The 6,000-nt window shown below is 37.6% G+C and overlaps 1 protein-coding gene across 1 annotated transcript in view; it reads right to left on the reverse strand.

Annotated features, from left to right (window-relative positions):
• The window catches only part of LOC149775851 (voltage-gated hydrogen channel 1-like), a 28,446-nt gene extending 22,669 nt beyond the window's left edge, over window positions 1-5,777 (reverse strand). The window contains exon 1 of the mRNA XM_089943073.1: window positions 5,739-5,777. The gene's annotated coding sequence lies outside the window, so the exon portion shown is untranslated. The remainder of the gene's footprint in view (window positions 1-5,738) is intronic.
• Between the last annotated feature and the right edge of the window lie 223 nt (window positions 5,778-6,000).

The following is a 6,000-nucleotide window of genomic DNA, read 5'->3' on the forward strand; positions in this document are numbered from 1 at the left end:
ATTGTTATGGTCTAGTGTTGGTTTCTTCAGCAGAGGCTTTACAATGGCAGTTTTGAAAAATGATGGGAATTCCCCGGATGAGAGAGAGGTATTAATAACATCAGTTAGTGAAGGCAATACTGGATCTAAGCACTCAAGCAGCAGTGATGTTGGAATCGGATCAAGTACACGACTTTGGTGCACTCTTCATCAGGATTGTACATACGAAATCCATAGAGACAGGTTCAAATGCTGCTAATGGTTGCCGGTCAAATTCTGTATCCTAACTGTATGGTGATGACAAGTCAACTGAAATTGTGGTGTCAAGCTTATCTCTAATGGTTTGTACTTTGTCATGGAAGAAATTTGCAAACATGTCCAGAAGGTCGACTGGAGAGAAGGTAGTTGGAAGTGGTGTTGATTTGTTCCTTGACATTAGCTTGTTAGTAATCTCGAAGAGCTCTTTGCAGCTGGAACTTTCCATGATCTTAGTAGTGTAGTGGGCTGATTTCGCTGCATGGACTATATTTGTGACATTCTTCTTAGCGACTTCATAGATTTACTTATGAATAGTGAGTCTGGTGGAAAACCAGAGCCTCTCAGCTTTACGGTGGTCTCTTTCAGCAGTGCGAAGCTGGTCCCTAACACTGCTATACCATGGAGAACACTTTTGAATTGATACTCTGCACTTGGTAGCTGGGGCATATTTGTCAAGCAATGAACGAAGACAGTTATCGAGTTGTTCTGCGGTAGGAGGTAAGCAAGTTGTTAGGTTAGCTTGGATGTCATGCATTAGTTTGGTTCTATTTATCATATGGAGGTTTCTCTTAGTAGCAGATAAAGGTGGAGGGTTAGGGACTGATACGTCAAGATGGCATATAATGCAGAGGTGATCTGATGCAAGGTCATGGGATACCAGGGAGGACCATAGAATGTTATCATCAGGTCTATGAAGAATCCAGTCTAAAATGTGACCATGTTTATGGGTGGGTTGGTTAACTGACTGTTTGAGGTTGAAAACATTAATGGAATCTATGAGTTTTGATGTATCTGAGTTTCCAGGACAGTCAAAGTGAAAGCTGAAATCTCCAAGAATAATCAGGTTGCCACCTGACATATGAATGATTCACAATGCATGCTGCATGATATTCACAGGGTCTTACCATATATAATCTCATCTCACATAATGACCAGGTGAGCTAAGAAAAACAGGACTTAATGTCCTGGGGTAATCAAATTATGTTTATAAGACATACTGGTAGATCCTCTTCATCTGTTCTGATAAGACATTATAAAAACCATTGGAAGTGGTAAAGTCCTGACTCTGTATTCTCAAAGCTTTCTGAGCAAGAAACTCCAGTTCAATCTCAAAGGCTATTGTTACTATTGTTATTATTATTGTGGGTTTAACACCATTTTTAGCACAGGAAAGGCTATACATGGTGCCCAGTATAAATGGTGCAGGAAGAACCCAGAAAAACAGGGAAGAACCACTGACCCATGGGAACCTACTGGCAAACTTTCTCACATATCCACAAAGCCTGAGCCTGAGACTCAAACCAATGTGTACTGAGGTGAGATGGCAGTGATCGGTAAAGGTGAGTGCTTCAGACCACTCTACCAACCATAGCCCTCTCAAAGTCTGAAAACTTTGACTACATGTAACTTATATATAGACCATATACACCATGTAGTCACATACAGTATGCTAATAGTATGGCCTCTCCATGACATCCAGACTGCTCCAGTGGCCTAGTGGTTAGATTGTCTGCCTCGGATGAGGCAGGTCACGGGTTCAAACCTCAGCCAAGTCATATCAAAGACTTATAAAAATGGTACTAACAGCTGCCTCACTTCATGCTCAACATTAAGAGGTTAGTGTTAGGATTAGTCGGCCTGGTGTCAGGATAATGTGACTGGGTGGGACATCATGCTACATGTCTGTGGCATGATGCTCCAGTGCTATACATCACTAAAACCTGCCACACTGTAGACATCGTAGCGATATGACTGAAACATCGTTGAAGCAATGTTAACAATCCAAATCACACACACGCATCACCACATCAGGATTTTTATAATTTTATATATATTCCTGCAAGATTTACTCCACTTAAGTAATCTTCTTATATGGGATTATTTTAAACAAACAGATTGCTTTCCAAAAAAAAATTTTTTCCTATTAAGGATTTTTCTCTCATTCTGCACATGTACAGGGTCTGCCCAGCGGATGATATACAGATTACTTTAAATGAGAACAATGTTTAACTCAAACAACATTTAGGATCTTTTTATCTTAGGCTCTTCTGACACCGTCCTAGGTTTCAAGATTTCACTTACATTAGTATATTCCATACATTGGAATAATTTATAATTACCACTTAGTATGTCGACTGGTCATTCTGATATATAAGTTGCTGGCAGAACCACAGTACAACACTGTTGATTAGAGATAGAATAAATGTTACCTGTACAAAACAAGATACCAAGGTGAGCATGAAACTGCTCAACTGGCTGGCATTTATCTAATTGCTAAATTCAAGAATAGTTGGCCAAGAAATGTGGGTCATTAGGATGCTTTCTGCTTAAATTTCAATTGATGCTGTAGTCTGCATGTGTTATGAAAAGAAGTGTTTCCAAATTTCTCTGCTTTTGTATCTCCATCCATAATAAATGGTAAATCAATCAGTACCATTTTGTCCAATATTCAAAGACCACTAAGATGGGATGGCTAATCTCAAAGTTGGTCAAATACTGCTCACCTGAGATATTGTTCATCTACCTTCTGCAATGGATTCATTATCATTTTGTACAAATCATATAGCCTGCTTTTGGTACTGTTAGGTCAAATTCCATTAAGCAGTTTTTTTTACTGCAACACTGGTTGGCATTTTAGTATCACCTGAATGACCTGTGTCAAATTTGGTAAAATAAGTTTTTGTGAAGTATTTGTTTAAAGAGTTTTCATTTATTTTCAGTAATGTCTGTCTGATCGTGAACCTGCATTGGCTGTACAAATTTGAATGTTTTCTCTATAATTTGGTCACATTCTAATCAATGGTTTTAGAGAGGAGCTCATGTAAAGTTTGTACTTTTATTGTTAGTAATGGTGATCATCTATTATTGTGTATCAGCATTTGTTGTACAAATCTGAAAGATTTTCATGCCAGGATGATTTTTTGTTTAATATGATCCAATTCTGACCAGAGATTTTTTTAAGTTGTTTAAATCTTTCTTGTTTTAGTAACAGTAGTCATTTTTGTTAATGGATTAATAACTGTTGTACAGGATTGAAGGCCCTCTATGTCTGGATGCTTCCTATTGGATTTGGCAAAAATGTCAAGAGCAGTTAATGAAAGATGTTTAAAGGCTTTTCTCTTATTAGCATCAGCAACATCCATCAATTACATAAGAGAGTGAAAGGTTTTTATATAGTTTTTAGTAAAATTGTTAAAGTCATCTAAACTGGATACATCAGTCAAATTTGGTCCTAGACCATGATGTGGGTTTGAAAAAAGTTGTTTTACAAATATATTTAGGAAGCTTTCCATTCCAGTGTGCTATTCATTACGATTGGTCCTGAAGCTTTCCATTCCAGTGTGCTATTCATCAAGATTGGTCCTGAAGCTTTCCATTCCAGTGTGCTATTCATCAAGATTGGTCCTGAAGCTTTTCATTCCAGTGTGCTATTCATTACGATTGGTCCTGAAGCTTTCCATTCCAGTGTGATATTCATCAAGATTGGTCCTGAAGCTTTCCATTCCAGTGTGCTATTCATTACAATTGGTCCTAAAGCTTTCCATTCCAGTGTGCTATTCATTATGATTGGTCCTGAAGCTTTCCATTCCAGTGAGCTATTCATCAAGATTGGTCCTGAAGCTTTCCATTCCAGTGTGCTATTCATCAAGATTGGTCCTGAAGCTTTCCATTCCAGTGTGCTATTCATTACGACTGGTCCTGAAGCTTTCCATTCCAGTGTGCTATTCGTCAAGATTGGTCCTGAAGCTTTCCATTCCAGTGTGCTATTCATTACAATTGGTCCTAAAGCTTTCCATTCCAGTGTGCTATTCATTATGATTGGTCCTGAAGCTTTCCATTCCAGTGAGCTATTCATCAAGATTGGTCCTGAAGCTTTCCATTCCAGTGTGCTATTCATCAAGATTGGTCCTGAAGCTTTCCATTCCAGTGTGCTATTCATCAAGATTGGTCCTGAAGCTTTCCATTCCAGTGTGCTATTCATCAAGATTAGTCCTGAAGCTTTCCATTCCAGTGTGCTATTCATCAAGATTGGTCCTGAAGCTTTCCATTCCAGTGTGTTATTCATTACGATTGGTCCTGAAGCTTTCCATTCCAGTGTGCTATTCATTACAATTGGTCCTGAAGCTTTCCATTCCAGTGTGCTATTCATTATGATTGGTCCTGAAGCTTTCCATTCCAGTGAGCTATTCATCAAGATTGGTCCTGAAGCTTTCCATTCCAGTGTGCTATTCATTAAGACTGGTCCTGAAGCTTTCCATTCCAGTGTGCTATTCATCAAGATTGGCCCTGAAGCTTTCCATTCCAGTGTGCTATTCATTACGATTGGTCCTGAAGCTTTCCATTCCAGTGTGCTATTATGATTGGTCCTGAAGCTTTCCATTCCAGAGTGCTATTACGATTGGTCCTGAAGCTTTCCATTCCAGTGTGCTATTCATCAAGATTGGTCCTGAAGCTTTCCATTCCAGTGTGCTATTCATTACGACTGGTCCTAAAGCTTTCCATTCCAGTGTGCTATTCATCACGATTGGTCAAGTTATATCAAGCAATTCTGAAGATGTAATTTAAACGTTTCTTGATTTTTCGTAACAAAAGGCTTTTGATGTTTAGAAACAGTGGCCATATTTGAATTGGAATCAGCATAGTTTGTACAAAATTGAAAGTTCGTCCTACCATTTAAGAATAGTACCATTGCAAGCTTGTCCCATCCATTCAGGTCTATAATATTTGGGCAAATGATTTCTCAAAATAGTAACTTTGAACCGATAATTTTGTATCTATTCATAATAGATATTAAATTGCTGACAAAATACTAAATGCTGATACATTATTATTCAAACAATATATAAAAATATGTAAAGTGTTCCTAGTTTGTCTTTTTTTCTCACTAATAGTAAAACATTAAATGGCACTTGAACATGGGCTACTGTCGAAAAATAGCGACTTTCCACAGAAGTCATCGTTTTACATGCTTGTATATTGAAGTACTGGATTATTCATTTTATTTGTACGAAAGGTTAATATGTCAACTTAGTTATCATTTTCTTCTAAATGGATCACAAGAATATTCAATTTTTTCAAGAATCATGAGCAAATTTTCAATGTAAATTGCCACGATGGCAGTGTATTTTACGCATAGATGATCATCAAATTAGTATCAAGCGTGACTGCAGAACATAAAACTTTCTATTCTAACTTTTGACCTGTCTTTGAAAGTAAAACGGACACAAAAGTGAGCATTAAATGTCTCGTCCCACCCTCTATTTTGATGCGACGTGCTCGCATTCACGAGAAAACGCGCATCTCTCAATGACGTCGTGACCACAACAGTTGTTACAATGATCAATATACGGATTCATCGACTGAACAATGTGTCGGAAACACTTATCAGTGGTGACTTAAAACAAAGACAGATACTATAACACAACAATTTTCATATATAAAACAATCCATCTTACCAAATTTCTTTTCTCCAATCAGTAAATCCTCGTGAAAATACTTACTATTCTGACATGCCAAATCAGCTTCCCGCCATAATAGGAAACAAGTCAATTACTTACTATACGTGTGATTGCAACATGATCCACAGCCTTTAACCGCATCAGTACAACTGTTCAGAACAATGTACGGTGATAATAAAAAAAAACCATTCATGTGGAGTTGTCGTTACCGATGTTTAGAATTGATTGCTATTATAATTTGTGCAAATTTGTAGGAATAGCGCACTTTTACCATATATTTCTTAATTAAATCAGTATCCTCTAT

Source organism: Sinohyriopsis cumingii, chromosome 19 (genome assembly GCF_028554795.1).
Source record: "Sinohyriopsis cumingii isolate HCF-2022 chromosome 19, ASM2855479v2, whole genome shotgun sequence".
Taxonomy (NCBI): Eukaryota; Metazoa; Mollusca; class Bivalvia; order Unionida; family Unionidae; genus Sinohyriopsis; species Sinohyriopsis cumingii.